Below are 27,248 nucleotides of genomic sequence, written 5' to 3' on the forward strand. Positions count from 1 at the left end.
TGAAGGTTGCCAATATGATAAAAAACACTTTTTCCTCCTCCTCTTCCTTCTGATTAAGACACAACATTGAAGACCAGAGACAAAGGAGTTGGAAAAACTGAAAACAAAACATTATTCCTTTTTCCTTAGCATAATTAATTAAAATTTCCTAACCTAAAGATTGATTTCAGGTTAATATTGACAACTTTGGAAAATAAATACTCAAAGGGGGAAAGCAGCAAGGATGTTGTTTGTACACAACTAAAGCACACTTAACTAGCAGCAGTGAAGGTGAGGCCTGATGAGTTTCTACTCAATAGCTGATGGTGGAGTATCATTTTCTCCTCTCTTTTCTTCTTCAGAAACAAAGAGAAAATTCAGGGTAAAAACAATATAAATATACTTGGCATACAAGTTATCTGTTGCTACCATGGCAAATTGCCATAAATGCAAATGCTTACAACTCAAATTTCTTATCTTACTGTTTTCATGGGTCAGAAGTCCAAGTGTATCATGGCTCAGCTGGTTCCTTTGCTCTGGGTATCACAGGCTGAAATTAATGTGTTGGCAGGGTTATGTTACTTTTTTGGAGACTTTGGAATTGGATCTCTTCTAAGCCCATTCGGGCTGTTGGCCCAGTTTAGTTCCTTGGGGTTGAAGGACTGAAGTATGTTTCCTTGCTGGCTGTCAGTGAGGGAAGCAGGCAGACTTTGCTCCTAGAGGCTGCAAACGTTCCTCCTCAAGCTTTCCATACAGCTCAACGGGAGTTGAGTCCCTCTCACCGTTTGAATCGCTCTGACTTCCCTTTGTGCCACATTTCTCATCCCAGCAGAAGAAATTTTTCTGCTTTTAAGGGTTCATGTAATTAAATTGGGCTCACACAGATAATTCAGGACCATCTCTATATCTTGAGGTCTATAACCATTATATCTGAAAAGTCTCTTTGTAATATACCATATTCACAAAATCCAGAGAAGTGTGGGCATCTTTGGTGGGGATTTGGGGGAGGGTATTATTTGCCTACTATACTTGGTTTGGAAATTATTTTCTCTTTAGAAAAGAACTTTTATTGCTGTCAGACTTTTCATGGCTCTTAGAGTTACTGAATAAATCATAAAATTATAGGATTTTAGAGGGGGACAGCATTTAGGAACTTCAGCTTCCTCATTTCACAGATGAGGAAAGCAGATGGAATTACTTGTTTAGTCTCAAGGGAGGTTGGTGAAAATGTTAGGGGGGCAATCCATGATTCTAGATTTCTGGTCCTTTTTCATGGCTCAGACATTCAAAAATGCTGATAAATTATATTCCTGGGAAGGTGGATCTTTAGGAAGAAATAAACAAAAAGTTAGCAATGGGGAAGCTAGGCTTTTTGTTTTTCTCCCTCTCCTGATCTGACTCCTAGGAAGCATTTGCAAAGCAACATTCTGAAGCTTTAAGGAATTATTTTATATCATCCTAGAATCGTGGAAAAATTTAAAAGCCTTTTTACTTAAAAATACCAGGGTTCTTAAAAATTTCTCATCCAGCTACTTTAGATGAAAAAACGTTTTTGTTTTTCTTCTTTTTAATATGGTATTAATATAATTGTTTCTGAGGTTAGCAAAGCCTGCAAGAATGAGGAATTAAAGGAGTGAAAGAGAATGAAAAGAGAGCCTAAAACCATCAATTTCAGGGGCCTCTAAAATGAAATTCTCACTACTATGCCTTAGTAGTCTCAGGCTGAGATGAATACACAAGACCAGTACTGGTTTACTCTTTGTTAATATCAGCGGAAGCTGGAAAGTAGTTCTATCTATCTATTGAAATCTATCTATCAATTATTCTTTCACTCCCACTTCATTCACTCTTCACTTACTGAGGTCTTGTTATATGTCTAGTGCTATGCTAAGGGCTGTGATACATTGAGGAATAAGATAAGTCATCAGTCTTTAAAGTTCGTAGTTTAGCCAGAGGGACAGATATAAGAACAGATATAATAGCATGTCGTCCCAGAATTGTGACTAAAACCCCAATATGAAAGTAAAAGGCTCAAAGAACCTGCCTTCTTGACAAGAGGTAGAGGGGAGTCAGACAGCTCCCTCTGGGGCTTCCTAGGAGGCTGTAGAACTTCCAGCCATGACCCTGGTGCCACACCAAGATGAAAGGGAAGGGAGGGGGTGGTGGCAGTTTACATAAGAAGTCTTGAATTTTCAGAGTTGCTAGCCTCCTGGGGAGCACAGTGCTTGAGGGAAGAGGGGATTGCCACCTTTCCAGGGGGAGCACAGGGGTTGCTTTTCCTTCCCTAACTTCAAATAAAGGGATCCCTCAGATAATCATTTGTAAAGCCTGGATGTGTCTGCCACAAGGCAGAAAAAGACGGGCATCTCATACCCCGGGCATCAGACTTGCTGATCTGCCCCTGAACACCCAAGACAAGGACAGGAATTGGAGGGAGACACAAGGGTGCAGAAAAGAGCAGCAATAGTGCTACAACCTGCACCAGCACCACCTGGGAAGGGGCTGTGAGTCTCTAGTGGACTGAGCATACCATCCAGAAGGTGGCTGACCTTGAGCTCTTTTGCTGATATTTCGCATGAAAGGACTGCCCACAGGATGTGGGCCCTCCAATAGCAAGGGGCTGTTGGACGGACCAGCGCCTTGGAGAATAGAATGGATGGAGTTGGGAGGATAGATATCCCACATCAGTGTACTATGGAGTGAAGAGGCTCCTCTGATATCCCCATTAACACACTCATGAACCACACGAAAGAGTCAGGTTTAGGTGTCTGCCCCACATGCCTAGCCTTACTGACTAGTCAAGACCAGGCAGAGAGAGGTCTGCAATGACTCCAGTTAAGTAAGGAGATGTTTGTCCTCCACCAATACCCCTCCCCCCAATCTTCTTCACCTTTTCTGTCGCCAAAGCATCTGGAATCTGCAGATGGAGGAGGGGCAGCCATGAAAGAATGCCTTCCTTCCTGCTCCAAGTTCTTCAAGCCAAATGCCTGACTTGCAATGAAGTGGAGGGAAAGTTTTGAATCAGATATGAACCCAGGCTTGTTAACAGGATGGGACTGAGCTTTAACAACTGAACATAAATAGAAAGTTATGGGACCTGCCTGTGGTGTTCAAGGATTTACTATTGAGCAGGGAAGGAAGATCTGACAGATTGTGAGTGAAAACAGTGATTAAAAATGTTTTGTTTGTTTCCCACTGACTGGAAATTTTAATCCCTCAGTACACTGGTTCCAAAATAAATGCAAAACAGAATTGATTTGTGGTATAATGGTGACAAATGCAAGTGTTTTCCCTTTCTTGCACAATGTTTGTTTTTCCTAGAACTAATAAAATTGTTTTGTTTTTTCGGTTTGCTTATTACACTTGGTTTTCTATTTAAATATCACAAAGTCAACCCCAACCATTTCCCCCTAATTGTCAAAACTCTGGGTAGGTTGAAATACGTAGGTGTTCTATCAAATTCACCTTGTAAAAAAAGTCATTTTTAGAATCTTTCCTGATCTACTTCAGTTTGACCTGATTGTTCTCTGGGTTTGCCATAGATCTGTCCTCATGTGACCTCCTAAGAATGTTTTTCTTAAATTTTCTTTTGTGATAGATCCTCCATTTTCTGGATTCCAGGTCTCCTTTTTTCTTAATTTCCTTTTTTACTTTGGTGGAGCACTTTCTCCAAAAACTGAAAAATATTGCATGAAACATCAATTTGGGGAGACCTTGCATATAAAAAATGTTTTTAGTCTATCTGTGGTAATTTGTTTACCAAACAGCTGCAATAATTCCCCACCTTGAATTCATACCATTGTGCTCAGTTCCTAAGTCATGTCCAACTCTTTTGTGACCCCATGAACTGTAGTAGCTCACCAGAGTCCTCTGTCCATGGGATTTCCCAGACAAGAATACTGGAGTGGGTTACCATTCTTTCCTTCAGCAGATCTTTCTGACCCAGAGATCAAACCCATGATGCCTGTGTCTCCTGCATTGGCAGGCGGATTCTTTACCAATGAGCTATCTGGGAAGCCCTTTGGTCAATGCGACAATATCAAACATGAGGTGAGCAGAAATGGGAATGCTTGTACATTGGTGGTGTCCTCTCTTGTAGCTTTTTGGAACCCCGAAACCAACATGGGAAGAAGATGGGTTAGTTTGTTGGAAGATGAGAGATTGTGTGATGTGGAACAGAGATAAGCTGTTTCAACGGAGGGCCCCTCTTTCTTCTGCTTTAGACCTCCCAGCCTGCAACATGTGTGTACAAGGCCATCCTAGATGATCTAGCTCCTGACTGCAAAAATTCACCAAGTCAGCAGAAAAACCATGCTGGTGACCCAGAGAATTATGATAAATAATAAATGTTTTGCTTCATTAAATGAATTAATGAATCTTGGGGTGATTTCTTTTATGGCAAAAGCTAACTGGTAACCCTATCATGATACTTCTTTGAGAGTTTAGCTGGGCAGAGAATTTTGTACTGAAAATTATTTTCCTTTAACCATTAAAAAAGACAGCTTATGGAATGAGAGAAAATATTTGCAAATGATGCAAAAGACAAGGGCCTGATCTCCAAAATATACAAACAGCTCATACAACTCAGCAACAAGAAAACAACCAAACCAATCAAAAAATGGGCAGAAAACCTTATCAAACATTTCTCTAAAGAAAATATACAGATAGTCAGTAGGCATAGGAAAAGATACTCAACATCACTGTTGGAGAAATGCAAATCAAAGCTATAATGAGATACCAACCACCTCACACCAGTGAAAATGGCCATTGCTAAAAAGTCTACAAACAACAAATGCTGGAAAGGGTATGCAGAAAAGGGACCCCTCACACACTGTCAATGGAAATGTAAGTTGGTGCAGCTACTATGGAAAATATTGTGGAAGTTCCTCAAAAAATTTGAAATAGAATTACCATATGGTCCAGCTATCCTACTTCCAGGCATGTATTTAGACAGAACTATAACTCAGAAAGATACATGCCCCCCTATGTTCGTAGCCGCACTATTCACAATAGCCAAGGCACGGAAACAACCTAAACGTCCATCTACAGACAAATGGATAAAGAAGATGTGGTACACATATACAGTAGAATATTATTAAGTCATCAAAAAAACCCCCAAATAATGCCATTTGCTGCAACATGGATGCAATAAGAGATTAGCATATTAAGTGAAGTAAGTCAGAAAGAGAAAGACAAGTACCATATGCTATCACTTATATGTAGAATCTAAAATATGACACAAATGAACTTATCTAAAAAACAGAAACAGATATAGAGAACAAACTTGTGGTTGCCAAAGGGGAGGCAGGTGAGGGGGAGAAGGACTGGGAGTGTGTGATTAGCAAATACAAACTATGATATATAGGACGGATGGACAACAAGGTCCTATTGCATAACACAGGAGACTATATTCAGTGTCCTGTGATGAACCATAATGGAAAGGAATATATAAAAAAATAATGTCTGTATGTGTATAGCTGTGTCACTTTGCTATACAGCAGGGATTGGCACAACATTGTCAATCAACTATACTTCAATTTAAAAAAAGTTAAACTAACAACAACAACACAAAACTCAAGACCTGACAGCCTTGTGTGATTGGTTCTGATCAAATAAAATTGTTAATTGGAAACCAAAAAAAAAAAATTATTTTCCTTTAGAAGTGTAAAGGTACATAAATAGTAACTTGTCCAAGGTCTTGCAAATTTTAACTAGAAGAATTAAATTTTGAACCCAGGGAGTACAGCTTTAGAACCTATGCTTTTGATCACTGTGCTAACTATTGTATTCAGACACCTGGAAGAGATCTGGACAGGAGAGAATACACATGATGGTTAAAGGAGTTAAAATCAAGCTAGACAGGGATGGGGATTTCCTGGTGGCTCAGAAGGTAAAGAATCTGCCTGCAATGCAGGAGACCTGGGTTTGATCCCTGGGTCAGGAAGATCCCCTGAAGATGGGAATGGCTACCTACTCCAGTATTCTTGCCTGGAGAATTCCATGGACAGAGGAGCCTGTCGAACTATATAGTCCATGATGTTGCAAAGAGTCTGACACGACTGAGCAACTGAGCGACTCTCTCTTTCTCTCTCTCTCTCTCTCACACACACACACAGATAAGTTGAAAACTGTGGGTCCTAAAAGAAAAGACTCACAGGAAGCTGATAAATACCTTTAAATACTTGAATAACTATTAAGAGAAAGAGGAATTGGATCCATTCTCTCTAACTTCAAAGAAACTAGGATCAATGATTATCAGCTACTGTGAAGCAAATTTTTGGCTAATTATGCAAATCTCTCTAATGGCCAGGTTTTCAAGGACTTCCTGAATTGTCTTGAAAAGAACCAACTGCAAGGCACTGAATCTTCTTAAGAAGGAGCAGAAATGCTAGTGTTAGGATTCAAACATCAGTGAAGGTAGGGGGTTAGATTAACATTGTGGTTTAAAATTTTGAGATGCTAGAATTCTATTCATTAGCAAACAGGCCAAGGAGAGAAGCATCCCTAAATTCCCCAGAATTTGGAAGAGAAGGTCATCTGGAAGGTCATTTTTGTCATTCCCCTTATTGCAAGTACATCTGTGTCCAAACCAATGGAAACAGTTAAAAATATTCCACTCCTTCCCTCCTCACCCCCCCTACCTCTCTCTCTGACAGCCTCCAAGGGGAAGCATCATAGAAGCTTAGACTTATAAGCATTTAGGGGTGAATGGACAGCTATTGTTTAGTGTGATACTCTCTTAGCAGAAGAGAGGATCAAGAAAGGTGACAGGAGCCTCCCAACGTCACACTGCTAGTTTGTGAGTTCAATTTCCTTTTGCAACATACAATGTTATCACTCACACTCCCTTTGGAAATTTCTTCCTTGTGTCTAACTTAAATTCTTCACTGTGTGCTTTAATCCTGGTTGCTTACCGTCTCCACTAAGAGCAATGAATGTTGGCCATTTTCCTGGCAATAAAAAGTCTTATGTCTTGGATAATGAAATGCTCTGTTAGCTGTATGTTATAGTCTCCTCCCAGGGGATGGGGCGATGTCTGTTTCACATTTACACTCATCTGAAGTTAGCAAGGATTCTAAAGAATAGAAGGCAAAACTGGTAGTTAACTGCTGTTGGCAGTCATTTCTCAAATACTTGTTTGAGACCAAGACTGAGGTCTGGTCCTCACAGGCTGTGGGGTTTATCTGGATGTCTTCTCTCTGGAGATGGCAGTCGTCTATTTCATAACTGCCTGAAGAGATTGTTCCTACTCAGCAAATATGGACAAGCCAATGGGGTCCAGAATTTAAATAGTCTTGCTTAGGGCAGTCCTTTTCCCACCACTCTGTTCCTTAGGTTCCATGATCTACACTGACATTCAATTCTTCTCGAGCCGCACTTTCTAAAGTTGCAGGCACTACCTCTTTGTATGTAAAAACAACTTGATAAGGCTTACAGCAAGACTTCCCTGTAGCTCAAATGGTAAAGAATCTGCCTGCAATGCAGGAGACCAGGGTTGGATCCCTGGGTCTGAAAGATCTTCTGGAGAAGGGAATTGCAATCCACTCAGGTAATCTTGCCTGGAGAATCCCATGGGCAGAGGAGCCTGACAGGCTACAGTCTGTGGGGTCACAAAGAGTTGGACATGATGAGTGACTAACACACACACACACACACACACACACACACACACACACACACACACACCCTGCTTAGAGCAAGGTTCCCAACACACACTCAGCCACTCACCCACCCACCCTGCTTAGAGCAGGGTTCCCAACAGACACAGACACACATACACACCGCTTAGAGCAGGGTTCCCAACACACACACACACACACGCGCGCACACACACACACACACACACACACACACTCACCCAGCCACTCTGCTTGGAGCAGGGTTCCCTTAGCTATAGGAAGAAAGCCCAGATGGCTGTAACCCTGTATAACCACTGGAGGGCAGGAGAGGCTAAAGAATGTAGAGAAGACCAGCCCTGAAAAGAGACTCTTTGTTCACATATGAAGGTCGACTCATCAAATGATCTGCAAAATGTGGCAACTTTTAAGAACAATAGGGAAGTGCTATGCATTCAGTGGCCAGCTTGCGAGCTTCACCATATTTAGCAAAGCAGAGGACTTCGGGGCTAAAGATTTACAGCCTGTGACCTGTGGCAAGTCGGTAACCCCTCGGTGTCTCAGTTTTCTTCTCTGTGAAAATGGACCTAGTATTGCCCATCACCCTGAGTTATGGTGGGACCTAAAAATCCTGGGGAAACACCAGCCCCTGGTTTCCCTGCAGCTCTTCTCAATAATTGGTTCTGCACGCTCAATGCCACTCTCTCTTCAGTGCCAAATATCACTCCTCTGAGAAGCCTTCCAGCATCACATATTCAGCTAAGCCTGGCTAGTGTCCCCAGGGAGAAAGAGGGGGAGAGGGAGGGACCAAGGAGGGAGACCTCAACCAGGGCAAAGTTGAATTGGGGAGGTCTTAGATTTAAATTTATCTGAATGATATGTTTGCATCAAGTGAAGACCAAATAAAACTCCAGAAATCTGTATAAAAGAAGGCTTTGTAATTATTTGAGGATAGAAGAGGGCCAGAAGTATTGAATCATCATATGGTACCTGGTGTTACCATCTTGGGTCCTTGAAGGAAGCTGTCCTGAAGGTTCATTCATGACCATTTCAGCCAAATGATATTGTCATGTAACTAACTTGGTTGTTGTTGGTTTTGAGTTTTCTTGATAATTAAAATTTAAAGTTTATTTGATAGTTACATATAAATATTTGTACATATTTGATCAACATTTGTACATATTTAGGTCACAATTAAAATAATTTTATTCAATTTTATTCAACACTAAGAAACTGCAAAATTTTTTTGAGTTCCAACAGGATTGATATTTCAGAAGTCCTGGATTAAAGGAAATTTAAGGGAGCTTTTTTATATGAGAGGGCTTTCCTGGTGGCTCAGATGGTAAAGAATCTGCCTGCAATGTGGGAGACTCAGGTTCGATCTCTGGGTTGGGAATATCCTCTGGAGGAGGAAATGGCAACCCACTCCAGTATTCTTGCCTGAAAAAATTCCATGGACAGAGAAGCTTGGCGGGCTACAGTCCATGGGGTCGCAAAGAGTCGGACACCACTGAGCGACTAACACTTTCACTTTCACACTTTCTTGCATCAGGGTTCAATCAGGGAAGGAGAATCAGTATGAGATATATGGAATAAGGCTGTTCCCCAATCTGAACCATACAAGGGGTAGAATTCTGGGAAACTCACTTCCAGCCTAGCTCAGCTGCTGAAACACAAAGACCTCACAATGATTCCTGTTCAGATATTTCTGAGATGAGCATTTAAGCAGAAACTACACCAGGGCGTTTCTTCAATGAATCATTACTGAGTGAATAAGTGATTAAAAGAGAAATATTGAACTGTAGTCTCTAGTGTCTTACTGACCCCAATTTGGCAGTTTAGCACAGGTTCTGGCATGTAGTTGGGGCTCTATGAAAATCTGTTGAATAAATAATTGAATGATGTGACAGGAAGAGCACAGGACTGCTGGTCAGGAGGCTTGGGCTCATTCTGGTTCTGCCTCGGCTTATTTAGCTGTGGGACTGAGGGCGAATCTCCACAGCTCTGTGACCTCCACTTGATGAAAGGGGTCAGGTGACATTATCTCTAAATAATGCTTTTGCTTAGAAAGTTTGCAGTTCTCTGAGTTTGTCAGGCGGCTTTCCAGACATGAAATGAGTTAGAGAATGAGTGATCATTAAGAAAAGCCGTCATGGAGACTTCCCTGGTGGCCCAGGGGTTAGGACTCCAGCTTCCGCTGCAGGGGGCATGGGTTCAACCTCTGGTGGGGGAACCAAGATCTCATATGCCCTGTGGTGTGGCCAAAAAAAAAATAGAAGAAGAAAAGCCGTCATGGGTGGGGCCCAGAGTTGGGTCCTAGAATCGAGCATTTTGCACGAGGGCCTTCTTGGAGGATAGTAAACAGGAAGAAGAAAGACAAATACAGGAAAGGGTGCTGCTGGGGAGCTCAAGGCCATTTTGTTTTCTTGAAAATGGTGTCTCAGGCTGCTCTGACTCAGTCAGATCCTGGCTTCTCCCCTACACTGGTTTTTGTGCAGAGGTTTCCCTGGTGGCTCAGTGGTAAAAGAAACAGCCTGCCAATGCGGAAGATGCGAATTTGATCCCTGGGTGGGGAAGATCCCCTGGAGAAGGAAATGGCAACCCGCTCCAGTATTCTTGCCTGGGGAAATCCAGTGGACAGAGGAGCCTGGTGGGCTGCAGTCCATGGGGTCGCAAAGCTTCAGACACGATTTAGCAACGAAACGACAATTTTCCTCTCTAGCCCACAGCAAGCGGCAGTGTCATCTCAGATTCCCAGGCTCTCTGGGAGGCAGGCCCTTGCGTTTGAAACCCATCTCTCTCTGCTTGGGCACTGATTTCTCAAAATCACCCCAAGTCTGCCAGACTTTCTCACACATATGATATTTGTACTGATCTTGGTCAAAGGCTCCAAATTTTTTAGGACTTGGTGGAGATGGGTTGGGAAGTCCTTTATTGCAATTTCTTGTACCCTTTCTTAAAGCAGCTGTTCTTTTCTTTCTAAATGTGTAAAATGTCATTTGTAGTCTTTGAATATGAGACAAGAAAAATCTCTAGCTTAGAGCAAGGGAAATGATAAAAACCATGGTAAACTCATTCCTTCTTTAGAATGTATGCATTTTCCCTTGCACACTACTCCCCCTTACCTTACTGGTTACATCCCAAGACCTTAGAGGTATGAGACCCAACTCAGGCTGAATTCTACAGTAAATCTAGAACTTAGTCAATCATCAACTGTTTACTGATTATCTACTATGTGCTTAGTTCCTCAGTTATGTCCGATTCTTTGTGATCCCATGGACTGCCCGCCAGGCTCCTTCGTCCATGGGGATTCTTTAGGCAAGAATACTGGAGTGGGTTGCCATGCCCTCTTCCAGGCAATCTTCCCAACCCAGGGGTCGACGTGGGTCTCCCGCATTGCAAACTGATTCTTTAGCATCTGAGCCACCAGAGAAGCCCGATTATCTCCTATGTTGTTTCGTTAAGTAAGTGTTGGGGGGAATCCTGAAGTGTAAAGAAATTTGTTTTACTTTTGTACAACAAATAGTCTTCTTGGAAATAGAACAAATATATGAACAATTACTAAAGTACCAGAGAGTTGGCTTATAATCATGGCAGGGCTTTAGGAGAGAGATTTACAAATCCATGAAATTAAAAGATGCTTACTCCTTGGAAGGAAAGTTATGACCAACCTAGACAACATATTGAAAAGCAGAGACGTTACTTTGCCAACAAAGGTCCGTCCAGTCAAGGCTATGGTTTTTCCAATGGTCATGTATGGATGTGAGTTGGACTATAAAGAAAGCTGAGTGCTGAAGAATTGATGCTTTTGAACTACGGTTTTTGAGAAGACTCTTGAGAGTCCCTTGGACTGCAAGGAGATCCAACCAGTTCATCCTAAAGGAAATCAGTCCTGGTTGTTCATTGGAAGGACTGATGTTGAAGCTGAAACTCCAATACTTTGGCCACCTCATGCGAAGAGATGACTCGTTGGAAAAGACCCTGATGCTGGGAAAGATTGAAGGCAGGAGGAGAAGGGGACGACAGAGGATGAGATGGTTGGATGGCATCACCAACTCAATGGACATGGGTTTGAGTGGACTCCGGGAGTTGGTGATGGACAGGGAGGCCTGGCGTGCTGCGGTTCATGGGGTCGCAAAGAGTCGGACACAACTGAGCGACTGAACTGAACTGAACTTACAAATCCATGTGATTTTCAGAAAAAAAATTTCTTGTAGATGTTCGGTATGAAATTTTAACAGTTGTAAGAAAAGAAGAAAAACACTCTAATTTGGAGGTGAGAGTGACCAGGAGGTGATAAAAAGCATGAAGGGAGTTCGTGGACATAAAGTAGAAGAGATGTTGGGGGGAGGGGTACGCAGTAGGACTTCTGTATGTCTTTAAACTTATCTTTCCTTGATCTTTCTAGACCTTTTTAAGGCAATATGCCATACTGGGGTTTAGGAGCTTCTTGGCACCATCTCAATCCAGGGATGGGAGAGCCTCTGTCCTTGTAGAATATTTTTAAAGAATTATTGTGTGAGATAACCAGTTTAAAGTCTTGGGCTTACAGCCACATTCCTGCACCCTTTCTTATTTTTACAGTGTAACTCTCCCTTTTTGCCTCCTTCCCTTCTAGCAGTTCAGCTTCTATTGGTTGCAGGTCTAGAAGAACTTTGCAGGTGGTAAGGCTAAAAAAACATATGCCTTCTCCTCCCCTAAAAATACCTCTTTAATTTATGCCTTTCCATCATCTTGTATACAAGATGTATACAAAAAATGAGACACATACATAAAGACAAACTGCACTCAATATGCTGAGTGGGTCAGGGAGAGACGGGCATGTTGGTCATTACCCAAGGCTCTGTGAGGGATTTGGGTTGCTTGATTCGTTAGCTCCAGGCCTGGTGAAATAGGTAGTATTTCATTTCAATCCTTAGTGGGATTCAGGCTGCCAGTATCGAGGCTTTGAAGTGGTTTCACCTCCTGTGATGTAACCGGACTCCCTGTGCTTGAGTCTTGTTTCTCAGACTCACTCCTGTTCTTGCACATGAGTCCCTGGTGGCTTGCCAGCCGGTGAACCTGATCTGACTGGTCCTCTGGTTTGCAGCACTTCTCCCTAAAGGTCTATATTTCCTAGATAGTTTGAGAGATGAAGATTACTCTACTTTCTGCTTGTACTGTGCTCGTTGGAGTGGGCATGTGTTGGGGTGGGGGCAAGTGCTGTGAATTTCAGCTCTCTGGATTTGATTCTGATTAAGAGCAACTTTACTTACCCTCATTTTTTTTTGTCCATTCACACTGAAATAGGGCTTGTTTGACCCCTTAGTTCCCATTAGAGCAGGGGTCCCCAACTTCTGGGATCTAATGCCTGATGATCTGAGGTGGAGCTGGTGTAGTAATAATAGAAATAAAGTGCACAATAAATATAACATACTTGAATCATCCTGAAACCATCCATCCTCCCCACTCCCATCCTTTGAAAAATTGTCTTCTAAGATGCCAAAAATGTTGGGGACTGTTGCATTAGAGGTCATTAGCTTTACCCGTTTCCTGGCTGTTTGGTGAACAAAATGAGTATAAACCAGAATTGTAGAATATCTGCATTCCAAGGTTCCCAGAAGTCATGAACCTCAACTCTTTTCTTTCCAAACTTTTTCCATGGCCAGATGTGAGATACAGTTTTTCTTGAGAATTTTCTGAAAGGTAGAAGCAGGCTTTCGATACCTCACTGTACCTTTGAATAAAATCACTTATAAAGAATCCACCTGCCAATGCAGAAGACATAAGAGACATGAGTTCGATCCCTGGGTCAGGAAGATCCCCTGGAGAAGGGAATGGCAACCCACTCCAGTATTCTTGCCTGGAGAATTCCATGGGCAGAGGAGACTGGTGGGCTACAGTCCATGGGGTAACAAAGAGTCGGACATGACTTAGCATGGACTCCTCCAGAGAGCCATGTGCCTGGAATGTGTTAAGGCTTTGTGAACGCATACTCTCACTGAATTTCACCATGATGTTATGCATTTTGCCTACACTGAGAAAATGACATAAAGACAACTGTGTGAAACATACTGTGTTTATTGTCAGGAAGTTTTGGAAAACATGAATCTATGTCACACAGCGTCTTCTGACCAGGAGAACAAAAACAAAATAAGCATTAATAGAGTCTCCCATGTCTCAGTATCAGGAAAAATGTGTTTCTCCCAAACTGTGGTTTCTTGGGAAAACCAATTTCATAGTAGGTACAAATAAAATCTCCTTGGATTGGTCCCTGCTGACTTGAGATTTCTTGCAGTTTGTACACACAATTTTAATCTTAAAGTTGAGTGTGGCAGATCTTAGAATTTCTCCTCACGGTTCATTCTTTGCAGTCCAGCTTCAAAAAGTCTTCAGCTGCTTTATAATCACGGTCTCAATATACTGCATTTAATGTATGAATGCTCCTTTGTTTTGTAACTTATAAAATAGTCTGGGGAGAGTAAGTGGTATTTATTTGAACATGCTTTGCAATTCAGAGATTGTATGGTGTTTCTTCTTTTATCGACCCAAATCTTTTCACGTATATCTCTTCACACTAGGTGGCAGAAATGCCTTGCTGAGGAGTTTAATTTCCTTACCCAGGACTTTGAAAGCTTCTAGGGGTGGGGGAGCAGGCAGGAGGTAAGGCAGATGTTTAGGATGGACCTTGGAACGTCCTGCTCTGGTGAAGTGAGTGACTGTGTGGCTTGGGTCTCTGACTCGGGGCCTGTGGCCCCCCACAGTTGCTTTCTGCCTCTATTCTTTTCCCCAAGAAACAATTAGAGAGGGAGGGAGGGAGGCAGACAGATGGGGGTGAGATGGGTTGGGAAAAGAGAAAAATTCCTTCTATTTACCTTTTATGGGGCTTCTGAGGTGGCTCAGTGGTGAAGAACCTGCCTGCCAATGCAGGAGATCCAGGAGATACAGGTTTGATCTCTAGGTCAAGAAGATCCCCTGGAGGAGGGCATGGTAACCCACTCCATTATTCTTGCTTGGAGAATCCCATGGACAGAAGAGCCTGGCAGGTTACAGTCCCTAGGGTTGTAAAGAGTCAGACAACTGAAGTGACTTCACACACACTTACCTATTATGAAAGTGACCAGAATCGAATTTAAACAAGAGAGATAAGAAGTTCCACACTGTCACGCACCCTCGTCAGTGGACCTCTGGTGAGCTGCGGAAGCTGGGGGTTTGCCATTGCCAGGGCAGCTCTGGTCTGTTGATAGATAGCAGGTTAGCAGAGTTCCTGTGTGGAATTTTGCTCACATATTGTTTTCAGATCTTTCAGTTTAGTCAGTGTGGTGAGGAGCCCAGGAATTGGACTGTGTTTGTATATGTGTGTGTGTGTGTGTGTGTGTGTGTGTGTGATATGGCTTCCTTCTTAGATTTGGTTTTTGTCTTGGGCGAATCACTTAATCTTCCTAATATTAAGTTTGCTTATCTGTGAAAAGAGGATAATAATAGTATTTATTTCATAGTGTGGTTTTGAGCATTAAAAGAGACGATACCTGTAAAGAATTTGGCACAAGATAAGTAAACATGTTTGCTGTCATTGCTTTTTTTTTTAATCTTGGACAAGTCAAAGTCTGTGAACTTTAGTTCATAACTGATAGAACAATAGTTCTGAATAATATGATGTCCACAGATTTTTATAGCCTCCAAAACTTGAAAATGTGTGCACTGTGTGTGCAGTCATTCTGAAATGTGTGCTGTGTGTGCAGAGTTTTATATCATTCATAGGGTCTCATATACAGCTGGGCACACCACAGTTAATCTTGTGTTTGTTAGATGCATGTCGAATTCCAAATGAATAGAAAGCATAAAGAGCTATGTTTCTAGCATGATTTATTTTACATATAAGGAGATGGTGAAGGCATAAGTAATATATTCTGTTTTTTTCCTCTTGTTCATTCATTACTTTTAAATTAGGGAACATTTATGGACCAAATCCTTCCTACCTTCCAGGAACTAAGCTAGAAGCCATTGGGGTTAGAAAGCTAAGGTGACTCCTGTCCTCAGAGCCCTGACTTCTGGGTGAGAAGACGAACAGTGAAGTGATGTCACAAAATCACCTCTGAAAGGGATCCCACAGCAGCAGACAGTGAGTGAAACTACTACATTAGGACACTGCAAGCTATTGGCATAGCTGGTGCATAGAGTACTTAGCGGGGGTTCCTGGGAGGTGAGGCTGCTTAAAAACATTTTCTAGCATTTACCTTGTGCATTGGCTGTCAGCGTTACACATTTGAAGTTTAGATGTGCATAAAATTCTGCAGTTTTAATTGATGGAAGCATATGCTGGCTTTAACAATTTGTTCTAAAAAACCTCTATAATAGAAATGGTAACAGGAACTATTGCATTTACTCTGCAGTTTATAAAAAGTGGGATTTTTGACACTGGGATTTCCCTGCTGGTCGGACTCCGCACCCTCACTGCCAAGGGCCTGGGTTTGATCCCTGGTCAGGAAACTATGATCCTGCAAACCTACCAGTGCAGCCAAAGAGAAAAAAAGTTGACACTGTCTCATTTGGTTAATTATAATAGTTTTTTTTTTCCAGTTAATGAGCTCCTATTATTGACCATGTTCTGTGTTTGACATCTGACATATGTTATCTCACTTATTCTTAATTAGACACTTAAAAAAAATTTAGATTAGGAAATTTTCTATCAAGAGTGTATGTTTACCATTAAGGGGTGCTGAGGTGGGGAGGACCCGATTAAGCTCTGTGAGAGCAGGGACCCCATCTCTTCATCCATTTTCCATTATGTCCCAGCATCTTGCACAGCCCGACACAGAGCAGACATTTAACTGATATTTGCTGACTGACAAAATGACATGACTTGTCCAGGGTGGCACAACTAGGAAGGAATAGAGCCAAAATGAAAGGGAGTTGACTTTGACAATTCAGATTTGACATCATCAGGACTAGAGAAAGTTTATTTTCTTTGATAGAAGAGACTTATGCTCAGTACATGTCCTTTGGCCACAGAGCCTTGCTGGAAAGAAACATAGGCTTGGTAATTGACTGATTTTCATTTATCAAGGATGTCATCTCTTTGGTGAGCCAGTCTTTAGATGTATGTGAGATGGCAGAAGTGAAAGTGAAGGTCACTCAGTCATGTCCGACTCTTTGTGACTCCATGAACTGTAGCCCACAGGCTCACGGAATTCTCCAGGCAAGAATACTGGAGTGGGTTACCATTCCCTTCTACAGGGGATCTTCCTGACCCAGGAATCAAACCCGGGTCTCCTGCATTGTAGGTGGATTCTTTACCATCTGAGCCACCAGGCTGACAGAGATGGCAGAGCAGGGACTCTTAACCTCTTTCCCAATCAGGTGGATATGATGAGAAAAGCAAATGGCAAACTCTCTTATAGTCATGTATCAATGGCCTTTCACCCTTTGTTAGTTTCGAATTCTGGCTCAAAGGAATTTGGGGAGATTCTTTCATTTTTGCTGTATCATTGAGACATGAGCGAGCTCCAAAGGTAGAAATAAATGTTTCCAGTTTCTGAGAAATCGTTCTTTTCATTTTTAGTATGATCAAATAGCCTCTAGTCAAGACATTTTCTTATTGTTTCACTTTCCAGTCTTGGAGGCCATTTTGATTGAGAAGAGGTTATTAAAATTTTGGGAAAATGTTTATCTTTAAAGAACATTCTTTTTTGAGATATTTGAGTTTATCCTCCTTAAAAATAATTTTCTGCTCCACCAAAACTAAAACAAAGACTTGGTTTTGCTTTGCTCTTTAAAACCTCTTTGAATAAGGTGAAAAGATTCATCCATTAACGAATGTTGCTTTCAAAAAAAATAAATAAAAATAATAATTTTCTATTTAATGAACTTGCTTGAATAATTTAGCAAATTGTTATTGATTGCTAGGTCTTGTATTGAGTGCTGGGGATACAAAGATGACAAGACACAACTCTTGCTTTCAAGAATGAGAGATGGAGAAGGACTTGTAGGCAGATCAGTGCTGTACCTGCTATGTGAGCCCTCAGTGGGGAACACGCAAAAGCCTGTGGGTAACCCAAAGGGGCAGACACAGAGGCCACAGATAGCTTCCCAGCATTGGCAACTAGAGGCTAGGAGAGTGCTATAGGCTGAAATCCTGTGTCTCCCAAATGTATATATTAAAATCCTCATTCCCAGTGTTACGGGAAGAGGAGGAGACTTTAATTTGTTCTGTCTGTTCGTTTTAATTACTAAGTCATATCTGACTCTTGCAACTCCATGGACTAGCACACTAGGCTCCTCTGTCCATGGGATTTTCCAGGCAAAAATACTGGAGTGGGTTGCCATTTCCTTCTTCAATTGATCTTCCTGGCTCAGGAATCGAACCCGTGTCTCCGACATTGCAGGCAGATTCTTCACTGCTGAGCCACTGACGGAGCCCTGGACACTTTTCATAGGTGAAGCCTTATAGGATTAATGCCTTATGAAAGAGACCCCGGGGAGCAACCTCACCCCTTCCATCATGAGAATACAATGGGAAGTCAGCCATCTACAACCTGGAAGACAGCTCTCATTAGAACCTGACCATGGCATCCTGATTTTGGACTTTCCAGCCTCCAGAACTATGAGAAATAAATTTCTGTTGTTTATAAGCTACCTAGTCTGCGGAACTTTGTGATCACAGCCTAAACTAAGATAGGGAAAGTGAAGAGGAAGGGCAGGACTTACAGGAGAGGCAAAATCACCTCCTGGATAGGAATGGGTGGAAAGTCTTAAATCCCATGGGCAGCAATCTGAAACCTCTACTGCAGCACTTTGATGTCCAACAGCTCCCCAGATTTAGCACCACATGTATTATTACAGTCTGCTTCATATTCCACAGCTGAAAGAAGCTGAGCCCTAATTGACCTAGATGGTTCTCAGGTGGAGAAGCTGGAGTCTCATCCTTCTTCCTCCCCTGATGGCCATTGATGTATGCACCTCTCATGGTCATCCTTGGTCTGGATGCTGAGATGCTGACTTGCCTTTGGCCATTCATCTTGATTCTGTGATATTATTCATTCTTCCTGCAGTCTCTTATTCCCTCCTTTTCTCCCCTTATCTCTATTACTCTTGTTCAACCCATAACTGATATTATCCCTACTTATTCTAAGAAATGCGATAAAACAGCCCATGCAGACCTGGGTGCAAAGACTTTTGGGCAGAATGATTTATCTCCATCTACTCTTAAGACTGAGGGATCCCTGGAGGACCAAGGGCTCCACAACACATTCAACCATCTGACCAGCTCTCTGCTCTTGCTTCCCAATCTTAGTTTAGTGGACCAGACAGAATCCGTGATGTTTGTCAACATCTGAGACCAATGTTAAATCTGAAAATGCCAGCATAACAGTTTGTCTCCCAATTAGAAGCTCAGGGCAGGTAGCAGCCATTCAGAAACTCTGAAATGGCAAAGTTAGGGAATTGGGTTTTGAAAATGAGTCACCCAAACAGTTTCTTTCCAAACATCTGCAGGTTGTTAGCCTGATTTATTTTGAATTAAAAAATCTTTTTGAGCTGGCTGACAGCTTATTTTAATTCTCAGCTGTTAAAATGTTTCAGCAATTGGAATTAGAGGCTGTGCCATTGCTTTTGATGTGGTGGGAAGCAGCTCAGCACTCAGGTACACCTGGGGGAACTGCCCTTCTCATCATGGCCCTTCCTAGTTTTATTTCTTTCTGTTTGAAAGCTTGGCGCTTTGAGCTCTTTGTTTATGATCTATTTGCTTGGGTCTTATAGGACTGGTGGCCAAAGGAGTTTAGCTCATATCCAGGATGTGGTGGCTTTTATCCAGCACATCGCGCTTTGTGGCTGCCTTAGATTCTTTCTGGGACGAGTTGGGGGAATAAACAAATATGCAAATAAGTTTATATTTAATTAATACTGCCTCCTTCTTTCCAAAAATATGCTGAAGTAAATTTTCTACTCAAAGCTGTGGTTCTTAAAAATGTTTTCATGATTTCTGTGCAGATGGTTGGCTTGGTGAGAGCCTTTGACTTGTTCCTCATTTTTCCCTGGTTGTGGGTGAGCACCTCTCTTTGCTTTGATTTTGGATAAGGGACTCGGAGACTCTATTTCCTCTCTTCCGATCCAGCCCAACACTCACAGAAACACAACCGCCACCATCTTCTACTACCAACTCCAGCAAGAAGCCACTTCTTGTTATTTCTGACTCCCCTACTGTAACAGCCTATCACCTTTGGGGGCTAATTTCCCCCTTAAATTATGTCCACTAGCTATCGTCAGCTCTTCAGCTCCCCATCCTCTGCCTTTTTAACAAACAAAGGCCTCGCATTTGTTTCTTCTTGGACACATCCGTGGTGCCGCCACAGTAGCCCAGGGTCCGGGTGTGTCAGCCTCAGACACGAGGTCCCCAGAAGCAGGAAGCCCTCTGTGGGCCCAAATCTTCTTCAGTTGCTCCAGGTCTTCACAGAGCTTGTTGTCTAGACTGTTGGCCAGGACATGACTGTATTTTCTATCCTTCACGTCCTTCTGTCCATTTAAGAACCAGTCTGGCATCTTGTATTGGTGTAGATTCTACATGGTGGTGATCACACATCCCCTCTCATTCTCTGTGAACTCTCCCGCCCTCACGGTGAGCTTGATGTCTGCTTTCCTCAACACCGCATGAGCATATCTGTGCTCCATGCCCTTCACTGGAGTGATGACACAGGCTGTTTCCCACTGCCCATTGATGCTGGTCTTGAGTACTCACAAAATGTGCTGTAACTTCTCAGGGATTACTAGAGGCATGGTGGAGGTCCCAGTGGAGGACCTCTTCAGCTCCCCTTTAGGCTTTAGCTTTTTCATACTTACTGGGGTTCCATAGCATCACTCTGTTGAGACTGGACTCTCCAAAGTCACACATGACTTTCTTAGTTGGTTCTCAGTCCTCTTGTGACTTGACTTCTTCACTTGTTCCTTGACTTCTGTGTATCCAAATTAAGAGAAATTTTGAAACCCAAAACTAGAATGATGAATTGGGACATTAAATATTAGGGTAGGGATTTAGGGTTTCATTCAGTAGGTGTTGGGAGCTCAATCATGTTTGTCATGTGTTTAACAAAGCAGTACGTGAATTAATCCGAAGAGGAAAAATGAGTGGAAGATCATCACTGTAGCCTAGGTGGAGAAAAGCACTGAAGGTCCATGTGGGGAAAATGGTAAAGGGAATTGAATATAAAGCAAAGAAGGAAGATACACTGAAGGAGTCTAATAGATAAGACATGGAGATTGGTAACATGAGTGGAGAAAAAGCAGCAAGAGAGCCATGTCCCTCTTTAATTTTGACCTTCATGTTTTTGCTCATATTCTTGCTTTTTTGTTATGTCCATTCTTATTTATCCCTGTTTATTGAACTCCACACTTCTTATCAAGACTCTTTAAAATTTTTATGAAATCTTCTTTGATCACCCCAGTTAGCATTATCTTTAATTTTTAAGAATCCTGTAATGCTTAGTATATCTTTAACTTTAATCTCATTATTTTACACAATCTCTTCAGTTTGATTATAGGTATATGACATGTGATTATCTCTCCCTACCTTTTATCTATCTATCTATCTGTTAACATCTATCTATCTATTAATACTTGGCTTCCCAGGTGGCACCTGTGGTAAAGAACTCATCTGCCAATGCAGGATGTGTAAGAGATGCAAGTTCAGTCCCTGGGTCAGGAAGATCCTCTGGAGGAGGGCACTCCAGTATTCTTGCCTGGAGAATCCCATGGACAGAGGAGCCTGGTGGGCTACAGTCCATAGGGTTGCAAAGAGCGGGACATGACTGAAGTGACTTAGCATGCATCTATTAATATCTACCTATTTATGAATAAAAAGATATGGAAATAAGGAAAGTGAAAGGAGAATGTTGATAAGTATCAGGTTACACGGTCTCATGACCAAGGTGAAATTACAGACTCTATTTCATGAGTTTGATTTTTTTCTCTATTACTGTTTTGCTCTTTTTATTTCAAAATATTTTAACTTGTGATAAGATTTTACAGTTAGATTCTTAGGAGCTTTAGTTAGAATAGAATGACTAGGAGGAACTTAGCCTTTGGTAAATATTAGTCACACTTTCCACGTCTCTCAATGAACTGGAAGAGGGTGCTGTTTCTTATTCCTGGAAATTTAAGATTTTTTTGTTTGTTTGTTTATAACGTTAAGTTAAACAATTCTCCTGAGAATCTTTCTGAAGAATTTATCCTCATGTGACTGAATGCAACTTAACCAGGTTTCTAAAATTTTGTTGGTCATACCCAACAAAACAAAACTGTCTTTTTTTCCACTGAGTTTTCTTTCTCTAAAGAACTTCCTGTTTTGACTCTTAAGAAAAATGTAATCTTGAGTGAGTAATACATTAAGACAAATGAATCTTCTCTTCTTCTACCCTTCTATTTTAAATATGACTAAACTTTGAGAGTCATTTTAGAAGCCTGGGTAATGTTTCTAGTGAGATTCTCCCAGGTACAGTTGAGCTGAAAATGAGTTACATAGACATTTTCTAAATGAATCATGTTTACATATAAGCACATTAAGATGTCTAGCTTCCTGCTTTTCCTCTTTCTCTCCATTAATATATAATTTCTTTGCCTGTTTTTAATGATGAGTAAATTGCTTTGCCTTTTCACTTTCTTTCACATATTACAAATATGGTTTCATACTCGGAATTTACAAGAAATGCAAATTTTTGTGAAAAAAGCCAACTGCAGTACCATCTTCAAAGATTCTGCTCAGGAGTTCTGGGATGGAGCCCCATTTTCTGTTTTTCTTCTTTCTTTCTTTCTTTGGCTGCATGGGTTTTAGTTGTGGCACGCAGGCTCAGTGGTTGTGGTGTGCAGGCTTAGTTGCCCCATGGAGTGGGGCAGTCTTCTAGACCAGGGATCCAACCCATGTCCCCTGCACTGGCAGGCAGATTCTTAACCACTGGACCACCAGGGAAGTCCCAAAGCCCTATTTTCAATATCACCATCATCACCCAACCTTCCCTAGAGGATTTAGATATCTTTGGGGCTGTGCACCACACTTTCAGGAATACTAGAGAAACTAGAAAGTGAATTTTGCCTTTCATTCCATAATCTGTTGCCTTGAGCCCCTAGGGTGTGTTTGTGTTAGTCACTCAGTCAAGTCTGACTCTTTTCAACCCCATGGGGTGTTGTCCACCAGGCTCCTTGGTCGAAGGAATTTTCCAGGCAAGAATACTGGAGTGAGTTGCCATTTCTTTCTCCAGGGGATCTTTCTGACCCAGGGATCAAACCCAGGTCTCCTGCAATGCAGGCAGACTCTACCATCTGAGCTGCCAGAGAAGCCCAGGCCCCCCAGGGAGCAACCAGTAGATTTAGATTTGTAAGTTTCTTCCACCTCATTTCTTTGGAAGAGTTATAGGGTATGTACCCTGCTACAGCTCAACACGTAAGAATGAAGAGGATTCTCTTAAGATGACCTCTCTTTATCACTTCTAACCTCTTATTTTTGGTTGTGGCCATTTTGTATATCACAGGGAATCCTTAAATAACCTTTCTAAAAAAGTGCACTAAAAAGTAAATTAAAAGTAAAAGGCATTTTAAATGGTGTTCAGGTATCAGATAAGGATTTGGACTTAATGGCCCTGAGAGTCAATAATTCAATAAAATGTGCTTCTGTAATGTTATACTGGATGTTAAAATGACATATTAAGCTACAGTAAAACTCCTTTCTCTGAGAGAATGTGCTACTAAAGTTGTGAATTTACTTCTTATCTCTTTCCAGACTTTTCTTTTCCCCTTCTGTTGGAAATACTTGCCTTTATCATTTGATGTATTATTGTTTTGGTGTTTGGTGCATAAATATTACAACCACTATGAGTAACTGGACTGGCTATTGACATTGTTTGCCAATTGTTATAAATAAAGAAACCAAGATATGTCAAAATGTCAGAACTGGTTAATGACAATGTCTCAGCTAGAATGAAGGGAAGTAGGTGTTATTTTTTTATGACACTGTCCCCAGTGTGTTAAACTCCTGTCATCATTTCATTCTTTTTTAAATTTTTATTCTTACTTGAGTCATATGAGATAAGTATAATGATTCCAGTGTTACTGAGGAGAAAACAGAGACTCAGAGATGAACCTGCCTTGATCACACTGACCTAAGTGGCAGAGGCAAAATGTGGGCTGTGACTTGCCTGTCTCTGAACTCTCTGCTTTCTCTACTAGACTGTGCTGTTATGATCCTGCATTCAGTGAAGTGGATGCCAACAGAATCAAAATAGGTTTTGTTCTGATTCTGACGGGGGACTGACACTTGACTCAAGTCCCCAGCTGTTGCAGCATAGGACAGGGAGATCAGCCTGGCGCTCTCTGATGACCAGGAGGGGTGGGATGGGGGCAGGGAGGGCGGCTCAAGAAGGAGGGGATATATGTATACATGTAGCTGATTCACACAATTGTATAACAGAAACTAACGCAAATTGTAAAGCAATTATATTCCAATAAAAAACAACAACAACAAAAATAAAGTTCCTAGCTATTGATTGATGAGTGGTGGGCTATAGCTTCTAAGGTGGCAGGTACAGAAAACTGGAGAGGTGGGAGAAATCCAGTCAGATCGAAAGAGCTCCTTGACGGGTTTCAAACCCTCCACCAACCCCTGCCTCCTGGGATGGTTTGATTTTGCTGCTCTTTCCTTACCTCCTTCTTTGCAAGACTTCACTTACCTTAACTCGAACCCTTCCTGCTGGTGGGCACCCCGTTCACAAGGGAGCAGATACCAGATGGGAGAAACTGAAGAGACAGTTGTTCAGTGATTGTTCTCGTGAGTTATAGACTCATGGTTGGAGGACTCTGATTTGAAAGCTTGGCTTCAAACCCCCTGACAAAATAGCATGATTTAAGTGGTGAGTTGGAGATGGGAGTGGGAGTGGCCTGATTTGTTCTTTAAATTTACCTAATGGATTGCAAGGAGGGGAAGTATCTGCTAGAGACACATGATGGATTCTCCTAGGAAACTGACTTCACCAGCTAATACTTTAGAAAGTGGTTTCAGAAAGGAGACAAGCGGCATGAATCTACTGACAAAAAGAACAGGCTCTATGTCTGGGGCTGGGGTCAACGACCTGAGAGGCATTCCTGTCGCGATACAACTTAGACATTTGATCAGGGGGCAATCGCTCACGCTGAATGATTTTCAAAGCTGTTCCAGGGCATTTTTCAAGCATTTAAAGTCTGGGTCCTCTTTCCCACGGTGTGAAGGCCAATAGAAGGGATCCTAAGCTCTCTTCCCTGGGCCCCAAGATGGGAATTCAGGGGGAAAAGGTCACCCATTCTTGTCTCACAAAAGATAACTTATCCATCCATTGTCAGGCAAAGGAATTTCAGATCCTGCAAACAGGGGAGTTGCTGAGACCTTATCGGCAACACCCAGCTCCACCCCAAGCTGGTGCTTCAGGGCAAGTGACAGCGGCCATGGGTCTTGTCCTACTTCGGGTGGAAAGGGGGGTTCATTCTGCTTTCTTTTGACATCTTTCTTTTCCTTTCCATGCCAGTAAAAACATGCACTCCCAAATCACCACCTTGTTTACTTTGTCCTGGGGAGAAATTTTGGAGAGAGTATGAGAGAAATGAAGAAAAGCGCAAAATGGCTGTCGTGGTTTTCGAGATCTCTCCGGTCCCTTTTCTCACTCGAGAATGTTTCAGATCACAGGTTTTCCTTCTTCTATTCTGTACGGTGGTACACGATCTTCATATCCTTTCAATCATAGATCAAAGATACAGAATAGGGAAATAAGAGGAGAAAATTGTATTGGAAAATTTTGTTCCATTTATACTCAGTTCAGTTCAGTCACATAGTCATGTCTGACTCTTTGTGACCCCGTGGACTGCAGCACGCCAGGCTTCCCTGTCCATCACCAACTCCTGGAGTTGACTCAAACTCATGTCCATCGAGTCGGTGATGCCATCCAACCATCTCATCTTCTGTCGTCCCTTCCTCCTCCTGCCTTCAATCTTTCCCAACATCAGGGTCTTTTCCAGTGAGTCAGTTCTTTCCATCAGGTGGCCAAAGTATTGGAGTTTCAGCTTAAAATTCTTTGCAGTTCTTGCCCTGATTATAATAGCAGGGGCCATGAGGCCACTCTGCTGTGAATTCATTTCCAGTCCAGCCAACTAGGGCAACACTCATATGAATTAACAGGTCCTGCTAGACCTTGGCTTCCCTATCCTTGCCTTACTGAGCACAGCTCTGGGCTTCAGTGACCGCAGGTATGAGCATATCCACTCCTGCCCTTGACCCCAAACACATACTGGACTTGGTGCACGAGAGAAACAAGCCGTTTCTCCAGCTTTTGCTGTCAGAGCCAATCTAGCTGTATTCCTCCACAGGGGACCTGAAGTCATTTCTCTGCCCCAGTGAAGGGATCTTCCTTCCTTCCTTCCCCACATCTATTCACTCTTCTCAATGTGTACTGTGCTTGGATCCAGCCTCCTGAGGGAGGTGAAATACGGCTTCATTTGGGAACAGTTGTTCTTTGCTCATGAAATGGAAGTGCTGGAATCACAAGTCGAAGGTGTGATGATGCCAGCATTTCTTACAAGTTAGGAGAGGGCACATCCTAGGAGAGGAAGTTAGGTTAGAGTAAGACGAGTGAATACAATTGTTTAAAGGCTATAAAGATATTAAAAATTTTAACTGTTCTTAGTTTGGGGCTATGATGTCCTTTTCCCCCGGGTAAACCCACAGCCAATGTCGGAGGAAATTAGAACTGGGGGGGCATTCCTGTAGGAGCTGAACTGTCAGTCAGCATTGCCATTTTACACTGAGTCTCCCAAGGCAAACCTTCCTCACCTCCCATACTTGTGAATTATCCTGGAGCCTGAGGAGAAGAGGCTGCCTGGCTTCAGGGTTTACTGTACAACAGACAGACAGCAGGGCTGGTGCTCACATCTGCAGGTGGAGCAGGGAAAGAAAAGTGCCTTGTGTCGCGCAGTTACTCAGTAATTAATTAATTACTATAATTAATAAATTCAATGTCAGAAACAGATATACTAATGATTGAGTTGGCTATAACTAATACACTAAATATATAATAAATAATGTAGTGGATTCAAATGTTAGTCCCTCAGGCATGTCCAACTCTTTGGGACCCTATGGACCATTGCCTACCAGGCTCCTCTGTCCATGGAATTCCCAGGCGAGAATACTGGAGTAGGTTGCCATTTCCTTCTCCAGGGGATCTTCCTAACCCAGGGATCAAACCCAGGTCTCCTGCACTGAAGGCAATTCTTTACTGTCTGAGCCACCAAGGAAGCCCATATAATAAACATTTAAATTAATTAATGAGTGTGTGAAAGACATTTTCTGATAAATTTTGTTTGACAGTTTATTATCCCAGAATCATTGAAAATGTGCTTATTGTTGAGGTTCATGGTTGTTCCCTCCTTCCCAAAGTTCTACTCGGGCATCAAGTGTGAGTTGTAGCAATTACTGTATACAACTTGAAGGAAGGACTGGTGAGCAGTGTTTTGGTTCCTACCTATTACTTCAATGTAAGCCAAATTTCTCTAATTTTTAATTTTTAAAAGACAGGAGATTTCTTATTTCCTGTGCTGCTGGAATAACCCAAACCAATGGAACCCTTGGGGGAAACAAAGCAACTACAACTCAAGAGAATCCACTTGCATGAG

The 27,248-nt window shown here is 42.1% G+C and overlaps 1 pseudogene; it reads right to left on the reverse strand.

Annotated features, from left to right (window-relative positions):
* Positions 1 to 19,842: 19,842 nt before the first annotated feature.
* LOC145507472 (small ribosomal subunit protein uS13 pseudogene) lies at positions 19,843 to 20,345 on the reverse strand (annotated as a pseudogene).
* Between the last annotated feature and the right edge of the window lie 6,903 nt (positions 20,346 to 27,248).

This window comes from Giraffa tippelskirchi, chromosome 5, assembly GCF_054371585.1.
Source record: "Giraffa tippelskirchi isolate mGirTip1 chromosome 5, T2T-mGirTip1v1.2.pri, whole genome shotgun sequence".
NCBI classification, from domain to species: domain Eukaryota; kingdom Metazoa; phylum Chordata; class Mammalia; order Artiodactyla; family Giraffidae; genus Giraffa; species Giraffa tippelskirchi.